At 45.3% G+C, this 20,120-nt stretch overlaps 1 long non-coding RNA gene across 1 annotated transcript in view; it reads left to right on the forward strand.

Moving 5' to 3' along the window:
- The window catches only part of LOC147019900 (uncharacterized), a 130,343-nt gene that overhangs the window by 83,694 nt on the left and 26,529 nt on the right, over positions 1-20,120 (forward strand). The window lies entirely within an intron of this gene.

Genomic DNA, 20,120 nt, shown 5'->3' on the forward strand with positions numbered 1-20,120 from the left:
ACCCCCTTCTGGTAAAACTACCAAAATCATGAATCACTGCTCATCTTCACTCTTTCATTCCTCTTTTTTCCCGCCTTTGGAATAAACTTCCTCACTCTATTCTTTCCCATTCTTCCCTCCAGGCTTTCAAAACAGCTGTTCACCACCACCTCTTATCTTCCCCCATCCAAATCCTCGATCTTTTCTACCCCCGATAATCCACCCAAGCCCACTTCCTTCAATTCTCCTGCTTTCCTTCCTGAAAGTCCCTGTAATGTCCATCTTCTCCTCGCCATGTTCCCCGTCCCATCCCCATCCCTCTCCCTTCCACAGTTCACCTGTGTCTGTTCCCCAATGTTTTGTCCCTTCCACTCCCGCCCCTCTTGTCTCATGCCTCCTTGCTGTGAGTTGTGTGTTAGCTCTCATACGAGCCTCGACCAAGGTATACAAAAAAAAAAAAAAAAAAAAGGTCATGCTCGAAGAGATGACCTAAAAAGGTTTACAAATATCCCCACAATTGCATTTTTCGGTATTTCACCTTTTGGTGGAGGCAAAAATTGCACTACTCTAGCAATTTATTGCCATGTGTTGATCATAACTACCATAGTTTCATGATAGTTTGGTGAATTTCTCCCAACCGTTTAGGAGGAGATAGTGTGACAGACAGACAGACAGATGGACGGACGCATATTGCCGATTACAATGTCCACCAGGTGTTTTTTTTCAAAAAGCATGGGGATAATAAATGACTGGCATCGTGGAAGACAACACTGATCACGAACAAATGTAACTTTCGACTTGTCAGCTGAATCCTGGATGTGGTAAGGTCTCCATGCAGGCTTCATTTGTTGCTTCATTATTTTTGCCATCTTCAGGCTTCATCAGGAATTTGTTGCTTCATTATCAGAGGTATGATTAATAGTGCTGAACACTGAATCCTCAGTGAAGAGGCCCAAATTTTACCTGATGATGAAGGGAGGTTATTGATGAGATCATTGAAAATGGTTGGGATAAGAACACTGCCTTTAGGAATTCCTGCATTTATGCGCTGGTGCTGTGATGATTGTCTCCCCAAACCACAACTACCTTCCTATACCTTAGACCATTCGAGGAATTCCCTTTGGTGAGGAATTCCCTTTGGTGCCAAAAACACAGAGTGCTGCCTTGATGTTGAGGGCAGCAATTTTAACCTCTCTGCCATTTAACGATGGGAAGAGTTCCCGTCCCCAGTGATGGTAAAAGTTTAAGTTAATCTTCTTCTTCTTCTTCTTTCGGCTGCTCCCGTTTGGGCTCGCCACAGCAGATCATCCGTATGATCCGCATAGTGATTTGGCACATGTTTTACGCCGGATGCCCTTCCTGACGCAACCCTGGTCGCCTCTTACGACACAGGGATATGGTACACCTATTTTAACCAGGGTATACACCGGCCCAGTATATTGGTACTCATTTTGCCGACCTCGGAAGGATGACAGGCTGAGTCAACCCCCTGGTGTATTAATTCCGTGGCTCAACGGGGCTTGAACTCAGGACCTTTTGGATTCCAAGCCGCTGCCCTTCCCACTGCGCCAACACCAGGCTCATTTAAGTTAATCTATCAATTTAAATTATTTAATGGACTAATTGTGTTGCACTCTTGGTTTCATTCAGAGCCAAAGCTCTGAGCTACTTATACCTCCCACTGTGAAATGGTGGTGGAACATTGGGCAGTGGACGTTCAATTTGTATACAAAGGGGGCAAAATATCCTGGTTGCGAAATAAAATTTGGCATCAACATCTTTCATGCTTGTTCTCCTGTCATTTCAAAATGACAGGAGCTTAAACTGTACAGTCATTTCAAAATTGAATGTTGAGCTTTTCAAATGCAGCGCGGGAAGTGGCCGCCATAAACAGGAGACAGATGAATGCATGGACAGACGCCAAGGTAAACAATATATCCGAATAAACGTCAGTGTGCATCCGTCAGTCCATCCGTTCATCTCTTCCATAACTCCAAAACCATGAAACCTAACGACTCCAAACTTTATGTGCATACTTGGGGAACTCGATGGTCGTGCATGAGTGAAAAATGGATGTTTGGGTTAATTTAAACACCCCTTTTGAAGATAATTAACAGCCTTATTTAATTATATCCTTTATCACAGGCTCATCCTTGGTCACCTCGCTGGGGTCTTGATTCGCCATTGTTTTTGGCTTGTTCAACAATGCCTTGGCTTGGAACTGGTCTCAACGGTTTCTTAACGATAAAGCACTCCAATCTTTTTTCACTCCCCTCACTCATATCATCGAATGCCTCATCTACATATCTACAAATCTCTGTGTACATCACTTTTGTAAGTGCTGTCGTTTTCAAATTTGGAATTTGAAGTGATTACATGTACAGTCAAAGCTCGTTACTATGCCACCCGTCGGGACCGAGCAAAAGTGGCATAGTAACGAGATTTTGTAAAAACGGCCTTATTTTCTCAAGTTACCCATCTGTAGTTAATCTTTCGACAAAATTTATTCCAGCAAGTAAAAGGCACGACTGTTGTATAAGCCAAGCGAACGGAGAACATACACACACTAACAGAGTTCACACACTAACATATGGCATGGCGAGAAATTCACGACACACAAAGCTTTCAAGAATCGTCGGCTGGCGCATCTTCTTTCGGCGGATCTCGTGCATCTCGTTGTCTAGCCGATCGCACGCTTGCATCACACCGGGCTTCCCGCTTCTCTGCTGCATGAACTTCCGGACGGTGCTACAAGCGCGCTGGGCTTCCTCGAACGGAACGATTTCCTCCTCGACAGTAACCTCGTCATCTTCACTTTCCACCGGCTCCTCACTGCACAGAATCTCCTCCGCAATCTCCTCCAGCGTGAAATACCCGCCAGTCGCGAGGCGCTCGTCGGCTTCGAGAAAGTCAGACAGCTCGATCTCCTCGTTCTCGTGCATCTTTTCCTCGGCAGGCAGAGCTTCCCAGATGTCGGGCAGCTCCGCATCCTGTGGCTCAGTTTGGATCTCCTCTTCGATGAACTTGGCCTTCGCGAAACAGTTCCTGATCGTCGACTTGACGACCTGCTCCCAAGCACGCCGGGCGACGTGTAGAGCGTCGAGCAACGTGAACTTGAACTCCTTTCCCTCGTCTTTGGCCTCAAGCCGGCGGCATAGCAGGAGCTTCTTGTAGTGGCGCTTGAGGTTCTCTATGATTCCCTGATCCATTGGTTGCGAATTGGCTGTCGTGTTGGGAGGGAAGAAGACCAGTTGGATGTTGTTCAGCTCGAGCTTGGGAGGTTGGCCAGAGAAGTTATCGAGACAGACCAGCACTCTGCGTCCCTGCTGGCCGAGTCGTCCGTCCCACGCACGCAACATCTCCTCGAAAAGCTCCGCCGTCATCCACGCCTTCGAGTTCGCCTTGTACTTGACCGGGATCTCTGTTTTTGAAGGCACGGGGTTTCTTGGAATTGCCAATCACCAGAAGAGGGAACTTCTCGCTGCCGCTCATGTTTGCCCCAACCAGAAGAGTGATCCTTTGCTTGCTTTTCTTTCCTCCAGTACACCGCTCTCCCCTGAAAGCCATGGTCTTGTTCGGAAGCAGCTGCCAGAAGAGTCCAGTCTCGTCCAGGTTGAAGACGTCGTCTGCGGAGAACTGCCCGAGTAAGGGGCCGGAGAACCTGTTGTTGCCACTCAAGAAGGGATTGCGAATCCACCGCTCCAGCTTCGCCCTGCACTGTATTGAACGTGATGCCGTGGCGCTTCTTGAAATTGCCCAACCAACCGTCGCTCGCCATGAAGTCTGGGATGTGCTTCAGCTCGGCCAGTTTCATCGCCTTCTCCTTGATCAGATCGCCGCTGACAGGCACATTCTGTCCTCTTGATTGCTTCAGCCACATGAGCACTCCCTCATCAAGCTTCGGGTCGTGAGCCTGCGTCAACTTCATGCGCTTCGATGGAAATCCAGCTTTGATTGCAGCCTCGATTGCATCCTTCTTGCTGAGAATGCCCTTCACGGTGGTTCTCTTAACTTCGACGCCCCATTTCTTGCTAATCTCCCTGGCCAACTTGGACTGATTCGGCTCCTTCTTCGCGGCATCGATGATCTCCTTCTTCTCCTTCAGCGTAAAGTCGGTTCGCTTGCGTTTCTGAGCTGACATTATGGGCTGAATTTGAAAAAAATGATGTCACTGTTGTACGTGTGCCTGCGTGTCTGTGTGTGTGCTCGCGCATTTTTGTGTCTCGTTGTGCGTGTTGTGATTGGCTTGTTGTGGCTGGCATCGGGGAGAAGAATCGCGTGTTTTGACACAGTCTGACTATGCGCGTACGTATTGAGTTATGTTGTGCGCAGCTGGACTGTAGTTCGTCGCTTCGCCTTTGGACGTGAGTGTGATAATCGAGCACTGCGCAATACAGACTTTTTCATGACTCGTGCCTTTTAACAGTCACACAGTAGTGGCATGGTAGCGAGAGTAGGGGGTGGCATAGTAAATTTATTTTGTATTGAATTTTGTCGGGACCGAGCAAAAGTGGTATAATAGCGAGAGTGGCATAGAAGCGAGGTGGCATAGAAGCGAGGTGGCATAGTAACGAGCTTTGACTGTATATATATATGATGCGATTTTCCACGATCTACTCTCACGGACGGACTCATTATTTAAGCGTATCATCGAAATAGAATTTGAGTTTGGAGGATCAGATCACGTGGACTAAATAACTCGAAATCCGGAGTGAAATCTGAAAGTGTTAAGAAATCGGCAATGTTTGGTAATGACACATACCTGCAAAAGACTAATCGGCTTCTTATCGCTTACCAAGCTAGCCGTTCAGTTTGAACAATTTCATTGGAGTGCTTGCTTGAGTGATTAAGCCACTTGCCGAGCAGTTGATAACGGTACAGTTCGTGTCTCGATCGGGATGTGGTACAAATGGGTCGATTTGAATTTGTAAAGGGACTCTCCTTGGGGGGGGGGGGGGGTGTCCATGCCTGCATGCTTGATTACATGTATGTGATGCGTGTGATTCGCAGACCGAACTCGCACGAGCCCATGCTGCATGGCCCCATGGTGCATGGCCCCGTAGTGCATGGCCCCGTGGTGCATGGCCCCGTAGTGCATGGCCCCGTGGTGCATGGCCCCGTGGTGCATGGCCCCGTAGTGCATGGTCCCGTGGTGCATGGCCCCGTGGTGCATGGCCCCGTGGTGCATGGCCCCGTGGTGCATGGCCCCGTGGTGCATGGCCCCGTGGTGCATGGCCCCGTGGCAGAGATGACGCGGCCATCTTGTGAAACATGTGCTTCGGCATGCGGGGAGCAGACATGCTGTGACTCAGAAGCCATGCGTGGCGTGCGGGTGTGAGTGAAGTTGAGCGTGCTGCTGAGAATCTGTGCACATGTGCACATATGCAAGTGAAAGGATGAGTATATCGCTGTATGTACAGCGATACAATACACGATGCACGTACACGGTTAGCATGGACTGCAAGGATGTTGGAGGAACGTGTATAGGTGGGCTATTAAGGACTGCTTCCCCAAAGTGTAGCATGTATAAATCCGATTCGGAGTGAGCCGACCTGAGGGGGGGGGGGGGAAGTCGCTGCATGTGCAGGCATGGAGAGGTACGTAGACGGCACACACGGATGTGGTATCAATGGGTAAATTTGGATTTGTAAAGGAACTCTGTGTGTGTGTGTGTGTGTGTGTGTGTGTGTGTGTGTGTGTGTGTGTGTGTGTGTGTGTACCTGTATTCTTGGTTATGTGTGTGTGGTGCATGGCCTTGTTGTGCTGATCCTGTGGTGGAGGTTTTAACTTTGAACCTCGGCAGTGTACGAGCGATTGTAGTTTCCTTTTCGCTCGTGGCGGTTTCTAAAGCAATTGGTTATTTTATATGACTCTGTGTTCCTTCGAAAGGTTTTGTACTTTCTCTTTGTGAGATAAAAAAGCAAAATACATTTCATAACTCCCGATTTACGAGCTGTTTGCCATATTAACATGTTTTCTAAATTCCCGAGCCAAATGTTTTCCACACGTCACACGACGATTGGCAGCAGCTTCCACAGAATATTATTGATGCACATCCACTTGAAATGTCCATAATGCAGCGTCGCTTTAAAAAATTTGTTAATTGAAAGTGGTTCGCACACCGGCCGTGCTGTCTCCAACACGGTAACCCGTGCCATGACCTCGAGTGTGGGTTCAGACAGCTTGCACTCGGGGTCCACACTCCGCACACACCTTGGCATGCACCCCTCACCATGGAGAATTCCCACCCGGACCTCTGTTAACTGGACTCCCATCTCCATGTTTGCACCATTACTCTGGGTGTCCACGCACCTGTTTGTTGTGGCCATCGCCGGCTCCACCTCACGATCGTGCCTCACCGACTCTTCCGGCACGGATTCTCACACCAATACCACTTGTGATCTAATGCTCTCTTCACACGCCTTTCGCCCCCCGCACGTCCTTCAACCTCCTCTCTTTCATTTTTAATTTCCCCTTCTCGTGTTGTCGATAACCTGCTCGCTATCTCCTCTCCCCAATTGGGTTTTATTTTCATTTGGCTCCGTTTAGTTTCTTCTTTTGTTCCCTTGTTAATCTTAACTTTTATTTCTAGCCCTATCTCTGTGTTCCGTTTTTATCCGATTTCTGTTCCACGAGTGGCTCCGCATGCTGCTCTGGCCACCCCACCCACCCCCTCCAAACTTTTCACATTTTGATCCCCCCTGAGCTTATTACCTCCACTGCCGAAGGTGAAGGAGGTTATGTTTTCACCCCTTTCTCTCTGTTTCTCTGTTTGTCTGTGAACAGGATTTCTCAAAACGTTGTGGACAGATCCGGGTGAAATTTGGTGGGCACATTGGGTGTGCCACAAGGACAAACGGATTAGATTTTGGTGAAGATCCGGATCCGGATCCGAGTACTAGAATGTTTAGATCCTCGTGGAGGATCTCTAAGTCTTTCTCACGTTGTTGCTCTTGTGGACATTTTTTTGTTTCACAGCCTACAGTTTTCATCGAAACTTCCTGAAACTTGGCATCTACATGTAAAAATACCCTGTGCAGACAGTAACCATCTCCGATTTTGGAAAATCTTCCAAGAAAAAAGGTTGACGTCATAATATCGCCGCTAATGGAAATCGCCTATACCATTATCTCCGAAACTAGGCATATATATGTTAAAATTCCCTGCGCAGACAGTAACCATCTCCAATTTTGAAAATTCCTCCTAGAAAAAAAGTTATGACGTTAAAATATGGAAATCTCATAATATCGCCGCTAATGGAAATCGCCTATATCATTATCTCCGAAACTAGGCAACTTTTTGAATTCTGTTTGCGGGAATCAAACAGGGCATTAGCAGAGATGAATTACCGCACATATAATGCATCACTATGACGTCATATCAATTTTGACGTCATTCCTATTTTTTGACATTTTTTGTTTCACAACCCAGAGTTTTCATCGGATCTTCATGAAACTTGCCATGTATCTGCAGAAAGCCCACGCGCAGGCAGTAACCATCTCCGATTTTGGAAAATCTTCCAAGAAAAAAGGTTGACGTCATAATATTGCCGCTAATGGAAATCGCCTATACCATTATCTCCGAAACTCGGCAAGCCGTTTGAATTTTGTTTGCGGGAATCAAGCCGGGCATTAGCACAGATAATTTATCGCAAACCTGATGCATCACAATGACGTCATATTCGTTTTTATGACGTCATCATTGAGAGGACGAGGATCTTAGCTCATTTGAGCTTGTTAAAGTGATTCTTCACCATTGAGAGATGGGGCCAAAAACGATATATAGCACGATATCTCAAAAAGGTGTGCACAGATTCGGATGAAACTTGGTGGACACGTTGGGTGTGCGACAAGGAAGAAATTATTCAGTTTTGGTGAGGATCTGGATCCAGATCTCGATATGGTAATTTTTAAAGTGATTCCTCAGCATTGAAAGGGCTAAACTAATACATAGCACTATATCTTAAAAAGTTGTAGATGGATTTGGATGAAACTTGGTGGGCATGTTGGGTGTGTGACCACGCCAAAATGTTTCGATTTTGGTGAAGATACGGATCCGGATCCGACTACTAGAATTTTTAATGTGATTATTCACCATTGAGAGATGGGGCCCAAAAATATATATATAGCACGATATCTCAAAAAGTTGTTGACGGATTCGGACGAAACTTGGTGGACAAGTTGGGTGTGTTGCAAGGATGAATTGATTTGATTTTGGTGAAGATCCGAATCCGGATGTGGATACAAGAATTATTTAATTTTTGAAGTGATTCTTCACCATTGAGAGATTGGGCCATAAACGATATAGTCCTGTATAGCACGATATTTCAAAAATGTATTGAGCCTGGTAAGTTCTCGTGGAGCAGACATTGCGTGGCAGAGGTGTGCACTCTACTGAGTGCCCTTCTACTTCAGTAATGGAGTCTTTCTTGCCAGCTCTCCATACAGGCAAGCTTTGTGAAGGCAACGAGATGTTGTTGATTGAAAGCTGACCCCCATCTCAGACATAGAGCCTTGCAGATCTTTCAAAGTCATTGTTAGATTTACAGTGACATCCTGAACCAGTTTCCTGCTGATAATGAGTGACTTAAAAATATTGTTATAACCCTCTCCTGAAAGGAGCTTCTCCACCACTTTATGTTTGACTTCTTTGGAAAGCTCCTTGGTCTTCATGTTTGCCTTGTTGATTGACCAAGTGAGTTGCACCTTGAAACTCCTTGGATGAGTGGGGGAGCTGAATTTTTAAGTTGAACCACTGATTACATACAGGTGAAACCTATTACACTTATTTTGTAACATTTCAAACAAATAATTTACTCCTGAAGTGATTTCGGGTTAAGTGGGGTCAAAGGGGTTGATAATCCTCGACAGACATAATGGAAGGCTCACAGCGCCTTTCTAAATGGAATACCGACACAAATCTAATATTATATTTAATTACTCTATTCTTACCCACAATATGAACTGAGGAATAACTAGTTATATTAAGGATGTATTGATCCCTAGGAGCCATTTTCACAACAATATACAGGATGTGGCATTTACAGCGCCTTCAGAAAGTATTCACACCCCTCGTTCACATTTTGTTGTGTTATCACCTGAATTTAAAATGGATTAAATTTGTATTTTTTATCACCAATCTACAATCAATCACAAAGTGGAATTTTTGTTTTTAGAATATTTTTTACAAATTAATTAAAAATGAAAAGCTGAAATGTCTTCCATCAATAAGTGTTCAACCCCTTCACGATGACACTCCAAATTGAGCTCACGTGCATCCAATTTCCTTTGATCATCATTGAGATGTCTCTACAACTTGATTGGAGTCCACCTGTTGCCAATTCAATTGACTGGACATGATTTTGAAAGAAACACACCTTTCTATATAAGGTCCCACAGTTGACGGTGCACGTAAGAGCAGAAACTCCACCATGAAGTCCAAGTAACTGTCTGTAGAACTCCGAGATAGAATTGTGAAGAGGCATAGATCTCGGGAAGAATACAAAACAATTTATAGAGTGTTGAAAGTTCCCAAGAGCACAGAAAGCCCCACCATTAGGAAATGGAAGGAATATGGAACGACCAAGACTCTTCCTAGAGTTAGTCGTCCCACCAAACTGAGCAACCGGGCAAGAAGGACCTTGGGCAGGGAGGTGACCACGAGTGACTTACAATCTGAGAAAATCACTTACAATCTGAAAAGACCCAATGACCACTCTGACAAAACTACAGAGTTAATTGGCTGAGATGGGAGAACTTGCCACAAGGCCAATAATCTCTGCAGCACTTCACAAATCCAGGCTTTATGGGAGAGTGGCCAGATGGAAACCACTCCTGAGAAAAAGGCACATGACAGCGCGTCTGGAGTTTGCAAAAGGGCACGTGAAAGACTCTGAGAGCATGAGGTAAACGATTCTGTGGTCTGATGAAACAAAAATTGAACTCTTTGGCCTGAATGAAAAGCACTACATCTACTGGAAACCAAGCACAGCTCATCACCCATCCAACACCATCCCCACTGTGAAGCATGGGGGTGGTGGCAGCATCATGTTATGGGGATGCTTTTCAGTGGCAGGGATTGGGAGACTTGTAAAGATAGAGGGAACAATGAATGGAGCCAAATACAGGCAAATCCGAGAGGAGAACCTGCTTCAGAGTGCAAAGGGCCTAAGACTGCAGCGAATATTTACATTCCAACAGGACAATGACCCCAAGCATTCAGCCAAAGCAACACTGTAACGGCTTCAGAATAAGAACATGAAAGTTCTTGAATGGCTCAACCAAAGTACGGATTTCAATCCCATTGAGAATATGTAGAAAGATTTGAAGATTGCTGTTCACCGACACTTCCCATCCAACTTGACAGAGCTTGAGCAAATCGGCGAGGAAGAATGGGAGAAAATCCCTAAATCCAGATGTGAAAAGCTGATACTGACATCCCCAAGAACACTCGAAGCTGTAATCACTGCCAAAGGTGCTTCTACAAAGTGTTGACTCAGGGGGCTGAATACTTATGTAAATTAGATATTTATGTGTAAAATTTTCAATAAATTTGTAAAAATTTCGAAAAACATGTTTTCGTTTTGTCATTATGGGGTATTTTGTGTCGATTGGTGACAAAAAATTAAATTAAATTTAATCCATTTAAAATTCAAGCTGCAACAAGAAAAATGTGAAAAAGTCAAGAGGCGTGAATACTTTCTGAAGGCATTGTATATGTTACACATTGTCATGAAAATATTTTAATAAATATCTGTATCATTAATTATTTATTTATCTGCATTACAGGTGAAGGCCTGAAGATTTGAATGATTGAGCATTATGACGTGCCAATGCGGATTAAAACTGTCGAACTCGACATTAAATTAGGCTCTGTTATTGCAACTCGGCGAACATACAAGAGGGCATTTCCACGCAGAAATGCCACGTGTCGTAACACCATTCTCAACTTTGTCAGAAATTCTTCATAAAGATCGTCGTGTTCGTCCATCTGAGCAGGTGAGACGTCGTACAGTGAGGACACGAGACAATCACTGAAGCCGTCACTGCTGTTGATAATGACACATTGAAAGCAGCAATGAACAATGTACTGGCTCGACGTCGGTAGTGCAGCAATTGTTATGGACAGCATTTAAACGATGCGATTTTTAAGAAGTAGAGCTGAGTTGTGTATATTGTGACACAATCTGTCATTCTTGTACTTCACTTCTTGTATGCAGTACGAAAATCATGATTTACTTTGTTCGGTCTTGTTTTATTTCAGAAATAGATGTGTCAGGTATTAAAGCCACACGCTGTACATACTGTATTCACAGGGGGCTAGTGTGAAAAAATGCTGACTCAACCTTCGACTCCAGTATAGGGACAGCATCGCGAACATGACAACAGCCCACTGAGCTAATGAGTCTTCAGGCCAACCTCAGCAGTTTCTCATACTAACACTGCAATCCACAATGGCTGTAAACCCCAAGTGTGTGTGTGTGTGTGTGTGTGTGTGTGTGTGTGTGTGTGTGTGTGTGTGTGTGTGTGTGTCGCAAGGGAAGGATTTGTCTTTATCTTATAAGGTAAAATAAACCATATAATTATTTACATGTAAAGTCTCAAACATTGTTTATTTATTCACTTGTAGCCAATGTGTGATACAATAAGTTTTGATGAAATATTAAAAAGTTGTCATGTTAAAATGCGTCCACACAGGTGCGTCAAAATAAGCCCAACTAAAACCGCTGGTTGTCCATGACTCACTCGTCGCTTTACTTATGGATAATGTAGAAACGTAGGGGATCAATGTCTCGGTAATGAAAAAGATAAGCAGTAAAGGTGAGAAAAAGAATGGGATGGAAGATAATACAACACTATATAAAGAGTAATGAATCGTACCAAGTGGGTTGCTTGTCTCGAGGGTGGTGGTTGTTGGGGTGCATTCGGTGATAAAGTTGATTTTTCAGTTTGATTCGATGGAAAATTGTGGCGCGTTGGAACTTTGGCTTGATAACATGATTGTGTCCGTGCAGTGAAAACTATGTAGGAGGTGTTTTTTTTTGTTAAATATGTGAGGTCACAATCTAAAAAAGTAGGTCAAGGACGCTAATCAAATATCAGGTGGACAACTTCAGTGCAGGTACGCTGTTATGATGCAAGAACATGTTGGAAGTCCAAACGGTCTGAGATTCTGCAGTAAAACAAGAACGGCACTGGGTATAGAGCGCATACCTCTACCAGGTTGAACTGCTTACGTTTGGTATCTGGCCACTGATAGGCCGCATCTGGATCCGGACCTGAACCGGAATCGAATCGGCTTGTTCTTGTCATGTAACGAACTCGTCCAGCTAGTTGCGTCATAACTCGTCCGTAAGTTCTTGAAATATCATACTATGTGTCGTTTTTTTTTTTGGTACCATCTCTCAATTGTTAATAATCACTTGCAAAATGAAAAAAAAAATCTCATTCGGATACAGATCTTCAGCAAAATCGAATCAATTCTTCATTGTTACATTACCCAACGTGTCCACCAAGTTTCAGCGGAATCAGTCCATAACTTTTTGAGATGTCCTGCTATATTTGTTTTTCGCACTATCACTTAATGGAGAAGAATAACTTTGAAAATTCGAGCATCCGGATCCGAATTTTCACCAAAATATAATCAATTCGTTCTTGTCACCCCCCCCCCCCCAACCTGTCCACCAAATTACGTCCAAGTCCGTCCTTAACTTTTTGAGATATCCTGTTCACAGACAAACAGACAGACGCGGGTGAAAACCTCCGTTCACTTCTGGTGGCAGAGGTGACAAATATAGAGACTATTGATAAACTGAATGCATTCTAGACGTGGACACATGGGAGGATGTTTCACATATCCTGCGCACACAGGGAGACTAATGAGGAAGATTGCAAATCACTGGAGAAAAGAGAGAATTAATGCAGAACATCAAGGAAAGAAAGATAAAATACTTCGGTCACCAAATTGGAGCAGATAGATGGTAAACAGAGACAGTTTTTGGAGGGGAATATGGATGAAAATGTAGGAGGAGGGAGGCAGATAAGAAAATGGATGACCGATATAACGGACTGGATGCAGTTGACCTACGTGGACCCACTACATCACGTGGTAAACAGAGGTGGAGATGCACGGCAGCCAACCTTCTGGGAAGTAGATGGTATCAACGAGTGAATGTACATGAAGCAAAAACATTGCCTGCTGCTTATGTGCATATATCATACATCGTGGTTATATAGTACGGATAACTCGTATTGTGAATATGAGACTTCCAACGACGTCTTCGACTTCCAGTAAACAAACATGGTGGACGCAGGACTTTCGACCTGAGAATTGTGGGTGCAGTCAGGCCAGCTCTCCAGCCAATGGGATTGAAGGCTTCATATTCATCTTCATTACGTTTTTAGCTCACCTGGACTTTAATCAGGTGAGCTTATGTGATGGAGCAGTGTCTGTAGGTGAGTGAGTCAGTCAGTCTGAAACACTTCAGTCATTATCGCTTGAACCAATCACACGGTTTTGATGAAACTTGGCCACAAGCTTCATATCTGGTGCTTAGTGAAGGTGTATTGACCGCATCAAAATCTGCGCTCATTTATGGGTTCTAAGGGGTTTTTTTTGACTCCCCCCCCCACCCAAAATATTGTTGCGGATTCGCGCCCGCCGGCGTGCTGACGGCCACGTAACTCGAATCGCGGCACGTCGCCCACCGGACGGACAATCCAGTCGTGACCCTCTCGGACTAACGCCGGGAACCAGTCACGGGTGGACCTTTCGGTCTCACCGCGATCGAGCCAATCAGCCCCCGCGTGGGATAGGGTTGCTCGCCAAATTCGACCTACCTAAGTACCCACACGGAGGGTAGACCGGGCGATCGCACCTCGCCGCAGGTCGACTTCGGACACGGGCCACTTAAGCGACCCGTTCCGTACTATCGGGATAACCGAGCGGTGTTATTCGTCGACCTCGACGGTTCGATTAATTATCGGGTGTATTCAGCCCACTACCAACCCTTTACGTGAAGCAAGATGAGGATTCAATGAAAGAAATGACGAAGCGAAGCGGGAAACAGTTCAACACAAAGCACATTTATTCGCGATGAACGGAAAGCACACATATACAATTCCACCAAAAGCACATAGAAAAGAAAAACACAATGCAATTTACACAAAAAGCAAATGCGACAATGCAGATCTAATACCGATTACGCGAGCACACGGCAACACTTATACAATTTTACTTCACAGACGGCGCCGACAACACATACCCAAAACCAAGGAAAAGAACACCCTCAAAGATGAGGCGGGCCTGAGGCCGAGACCGGGTCGGGCCTACCCGTCTGGTGATGAGACGCGGAGCGGCGATGGTGCCTCAACTCCGCGGGCCTCGCGGGCAGTGTCTGGTAGGGGGTGGGAAAGGGGCCCCCTTGGTCGCACTATCTCAGCGCGGGGGGAAACAGGAGGGGGTTGCTGATGCTCGGGGTATAGAGGATTCCTACTCTGCCTCGAGTCCCGCGACGAGCGTCTCCACCTCGGCCAGGTCGCGCTGTCGGCCTCCCTGGGGTGCAGCTCCCTGCACGATGCGAGCACCCCCTCGTCTGCCCTCGCCGCCTCTCCACAGCTCCGTCCCCTCCGCTCCGACTCCAACGCCAACGCACACGACGACGACCAGCTCCTTCTTGCTCCTTCTTCCCAACTCCACCGCCCGCGAAGTCTTAACTCTCTGTTATTTGACTGACGAACGCGGTCGCTTATATAAGCCCCATGGCTTCGCTCTCTCATCTTTGACCCCCTGCCTTCGACCTTTCACCTCGCTCCCCATTGGCCTGAGAAAAAGTGGGCGTGAATGCTTTTTGATCCATAAATTTGCATATAGCGACCGCCCTCCAACGCCCTGGAGGCGGGGCCAAATCGCCCCTCGCTCACCGATTGGACGGAACAAAAGTGGGCGTGTGTCGTTTTTGATCCGTTTTTGAAGTGGAAAATCCGTGGTTTTGTACACGCTGTTCGGCGCGCGCCCTGTACGAGTCCAACACCGGTACCCACAAGCGGCGCAAGAACGGTGGCGATGCGACGGTTGTGAGGTGTGACGTGAAGCGGCGCCGCGGTGGGTGGTTGATGTTGATGTTGTGGTTGGTGGTGGTAACAATGGCGGTTGGTCCAAAATAAAGATAGTAAAAGAAAAACGGCTATCCTGAAGAGTCGCAGCACGCATAAATGACATGTATTCCCACTAGACAACGGGTTTGGGCCTAACTACACATATACTTACCGAGATACCTCACCTAAGGGACCTGAATGGTGGTTTGCGAATTTGGTAACCACAACAATATGTACGTATTTGCCCTCTTCTCCAAAGTTACACACGATTTCGATGACATTTGACTTCAACATTCTTCACCCGTGATGTACCAAAGTATGTTCACGCCGGCATTAAGAAATTCAGGGTATAATGGAGTCTGGGGGAGTTTGAGTGAATGTTGCTCCTGATCCAGGTGAGCTTCAGGACAGGCGGTCCTATTTTTAATATAGAAGATAGATGAAAGATAGTTATAAGTGAATAATAACGTCTTTATTTCAGTACACAGATACTCTTGATGGCTCGGTGCTCTCATATCACATCCCAAACACAACCTGAGGATTAGAATAACAGTCCTACAAGGCCTATATGATCGTGCCGCCCTAAGTTGTCACTCCAAACACCAAGTCGTATATTGGCACAAACTGTTTTCAATGGGCAGCCAAGGCAGCTGAGTATCTCGTAGACCTGCTTGCTTATAATCTCCGGCTGGCGTTTTCCTTAGGGAGCACTGACTTGGCAGGACAGTTTGGGCTGCTCGCTAAGCCTTAATCCCAGGACCAGTTGTCAACAGCTCAAGCGAAAGGGCCCAGCCACACTCTGTGAGCAAATCACAAACTGTTTCATTTCTGTGCACCTCGTAAAAGTTCATGAAAGAGCTTTAACTGTACAGTTCATAACAGAGTGGTTCGGGAGAGTGGTGAGGGTGATAAAAAAAAAAATGTACTGTGTGTGGTTGTGAAGCATTCAAGCTGAAAACTGACTTTGGGTTGGACAGATGGTCACGGGTGTTAAGGAAACGGAGATGGCAGCAACACTCAATGGAATTTGGGACAAGTGAGGGGCGAACGACTCAAGATGGACAGACAGCTGCACGTGCCTTGCACTGTTTACGCCTTTCAAGTGGGAGATCAGGATGATGTTTAAACCTGTTGACTATTGTTAATGCATGTGCGCATGCGCACCTGGGGCAGCTGAATTATTCCAACAATGCTGATTTGCTTGACGATGAAGTGTTGCAGTACATAAGGACAGAGGCAGCTACTTGAAGAGCAAATGATATCTTCTGGTGTGGAGACAATGGAAATTAATTGTTCTAAAGAGACAGCAGGTATGTAGTGCGACAAAATTGTATCATTGCAAAAACCCAGACATGGCTATTCCCATTTATTTATTTATTTATTTATTTTTCCTGCATCGCTTTTTTTCTCATCGTGATGTGCGTGCGATTGTGAAAACTTTATGAATCGACTTCTTCACCGAGAAAGTTTTCCTTGCCATCTTGAAACGCTCAGCCGTGTCCTCCAAGATGCGTGCCTTTAGCATCAGGATGGAACTCTGTCGTCATGGCCAGCAGGATGGGAAAAACCGAGGCACAAGCACATGGCTTCTTCCAAGGCGGCACGGCGAAATCAATCAGAGTAAACTTTCTTCCTAATCGCTTATCAGTACTGTTTGTGATGGCTCTGGGCCAGGCACGGTTTGTGCAACGAGTGGCAGAGTTGTATATAATCCTGACAAGCCGATAGTGAGCTTCATGATTGATGAACAGACATAACTAAAGTTTCATTCGTCATGTGTCCAGTCTGAACTTGTCTCGCCCAAGGGCCTCAAGGAAACCTGTTCGAAAAAAAACCCCTGCAAAACGGAACGACATGGCGCAGCGACGCTTCGGGAACCTTTCACGAAACCGTTTCTTTTCGTTGATAAATGACTAAGGACAAAAAAAACAAAACATGGGGTTGAAGTGTTGGCAAGTTGCAGCACGCCAGCAGCTATCATTGCCACTGTTAAACCATAACAACCAGAATGCTTCCAGTTTGATAATGCAATTTTAGCCTGAGTGAGAGGAGCAGCTGTTTACATGAAATTCCCACCAGAACAATTCACCATTGTGGCAATACAATGGAAAAGGCATTGTTTATTATTGACATCGGCCGATAAAACAGACTGCGGTTTGCATCCATGCTGGAGAATGAAACACGTGGTTGGAATCCTTGTGCTGCTGGCCACATAACTGTACTCTGTAGTCTGTGCAGGATTAGAGTTCAACAGTGTGCTTCTTCACCACCCTCTCTCCCATGCCCGTCTGGAGATAAGAATGGAGTTTACTTAACACCTGCAGATTAGCAAGCATGTAAACTGGCGCTGTGTGCCGGCAAACCTAAGCTCACCACAGTGGCAGCTGGCCCGCAGGCCACGCACTCTGTGCTGCGCCTTTGTCCAACACTGTTTGTCCAGCAATCTCCTCTGCCCCAAACACCCACTCAATGCTCCTCTGCAGTCCCCTACTTGCCTAACCCGGTCTTATACCGGTAGAGGTTTGTGACACGATACATGAAGGCCGTTGTTGACTCAGCACTAAGAACATAATAGCCGACAACAAGTTAAAATCCCACCTCTCAAATCTCGCATCATTTACCGCACACATCCCAGGCTCAGAGCTAATGGACTCAACACAGAATTTTCTCTCTCTCTCTCTCTCTCTCTCTCTCTCTCTCTCTCTCTCTCTCTCTCTCTCTCTCTCTCTCTCTCTCTCTCTCTCTCTCTCTCTCTCTCTCTCTCTCTCTCTCTCTCTCTCTCTCTCTCTCTCTCTCTCTCTCTCTCTCTCTCTCTCTCTCTCTCTCTCTCTCTCTCTCTCTCTCTCTCTCTCTCTCTCTCTCTCTCTCTCTCTCTCTCTCTCTCTCTCTCTCTCTCTCTCTCTCTCTCTCTCTCTCTCTCTCTCTCTCTCTCTCTCTCTCTCTCTCTCTCTCTCTCTCTCTCTCTCTCTCTCTCTCTCTCTCTCTCTCTCTCTCTCTCTCTCTCTCTCTCTCTCTCTCTCTCTCTCTCTCTCTCTCTCTCTCTCTCTCTCTCTCTCTCTCTCTCTCTCTCTCTCTCTCTCTCTCTCTCTCTCTCTCTCTCTCTCTCTCTCTCTCTCTCTCTCTCTGTTCTGACAGTGATCTGAGGCTGATTTTGTCCACACACCTTGACAACTTTGGTGAAAGTGAAAATACATTGTAAAAACGAGTGAACTTGATCAGCACTCAGTGGAGTGCGTGCCTCCGTCACGCTGAACAGTTTACATTTTGTATCCCACCGATAGGCCGGATCTGGATCCGGTCCTGAAACAAAATCTGATCGGCTTGTTCTTGTCACTGACTCAACTCATCCACCGAGTTTTGTCATCCGTCCACAATTTGTTGACATATCTTGCTATATATCTTCTTGACCCCATCTCTCAATGGTGAAGAATCACTTTAGAAATGATAGTATCCAGATTCAGATCTTCACCAAAATCTAATAAATTCTTCCTTGTCAGACACCCAACGTGTCCACCAAGTTTCGTCTGAATCCGTCCACAACTTTTTGAGATATCGTGCTCAAAAACAGAGAGACGACACACGCAGTGGTGAAAACGTTATCTCTATCCACCTTCCGTAACGGAGGTAAAAACGATGACGACAACAACAAATCTATACCATGTCCAGAGTAATCGATAATGTTGTAGCAAGCATGTGTAACACTGATTCTGTGCGCACATAAGAAGGCCGTCGACACTCCTCATGTCAGTCTCGGATTGAATATCTCGACACGAGGATTGATCATAAGTCGGTGGCCTCGCATACGAGTAGAAAATAAAATAACTGTGGCCATTAATTTCAGATTCGGTGATTAAAAGGTATTATGTGTGGAAATCCACTTCAAATTTTGGTTAAAATAAAGTAGAAAAAGAAAGAACAGAAGAAGCCAAGTCAACATCATTCATTGACATTTTTACATCATCACAAGGATTTCCTTATCATCTGAGATCACTTCTCCGGAATTGGGCCAAACGTCTTGACTTTCTAAAAACTACTTCAAAAATTAATCTTATTCTCAATAAAAACGAATGTCCCTCGATTGTTCTGCGGGTGACAGCTACAGTTGTAGTCTTGGGCAAGCAGTTTGGAAAGGAAGGACGGATGACATCATTCGTGCCATACCGTGCATGCTAAAATCAATTACCGATAGTTATCTCATCGAGGTTATGTATTCACCCCTGTTTGTTCATTGGCGAAATAATTTTGCCAAGTTTGTTGGTCTGCAGCGTCTGTCCGTCTGTCGCACAATTTTTGTCTACAGTTTTCAAATAATCGTTCTGAATGTTTTTTTTTTTTTTGGTGTATACAGGTTCAAGCACAGCAACGCACATTTTTGGTCACGATCCGAAACCGGATCTGGATGCTAGAATTTTTAAAGCGATCATTCACCATTGAGAGATGGGGCCAAAAACGATATATTTCACGATATCTCAAAAAGTTATGGACGGCTTATGACAAAACTTGGTGGATGAGTTAGTTTGTTGACGAGAACAAGCCGATCCGATTTTGGTTAAGGTCCGGATTCAGATCCGGCCTGTCGGTGGATCCAAAATGTAAACTGTTCAGCCTGGCAGAGGTATGTGATCCACCCAGTGCTGTTCTAGTTCGTAATTTAATTACTGTCATTGTCGTAATGAAAGCACACTTTAAATATTTCACGTTTAATTATATTGCAATTTTGGTCACATGACTTGCCATTTTTTTTTGGTCATGGTTTGATAAACTCAATTATGAATATACAACGTTTTTAGTTTGTGTGGGGTTTTTTTTTGGCTTTTGCACATCATTGTAACCTCATGCTCTTGAATATAAATCTCTCTCACAATCCATATCATCAAATATATGAAGTTTATATTTATTATGTCTGCAGGAGTTACTTGGTGGACGTAAAAGACCCCATGGTGTCCTTCCTAAAGAGTCGGCGAGCGATTGCTGGCACCCTGGCCAAATTCCAAATTCCTGCCATAACTACTGCTGCGAAGGCAATGGCAAACCATCCAGTACAAC

The sequence above is a fragment of the Eptatretus burgeri genome, chromosome 9 (assembly GCF_056783735.1).
Source record: "Eptatretus burgeri isolate ZD-2024b chromosome 9, Ebu_testis_v1, whole genome shotgun sequence".
In the NCBI taxonomy this organism is placed as follows: domain Eukaryota; kingdom Metazoa; phylum Chordata; class Myxini; order Myxiniformes; family Myxinidae; genus Eptatretus; species Eptatretus burgeri.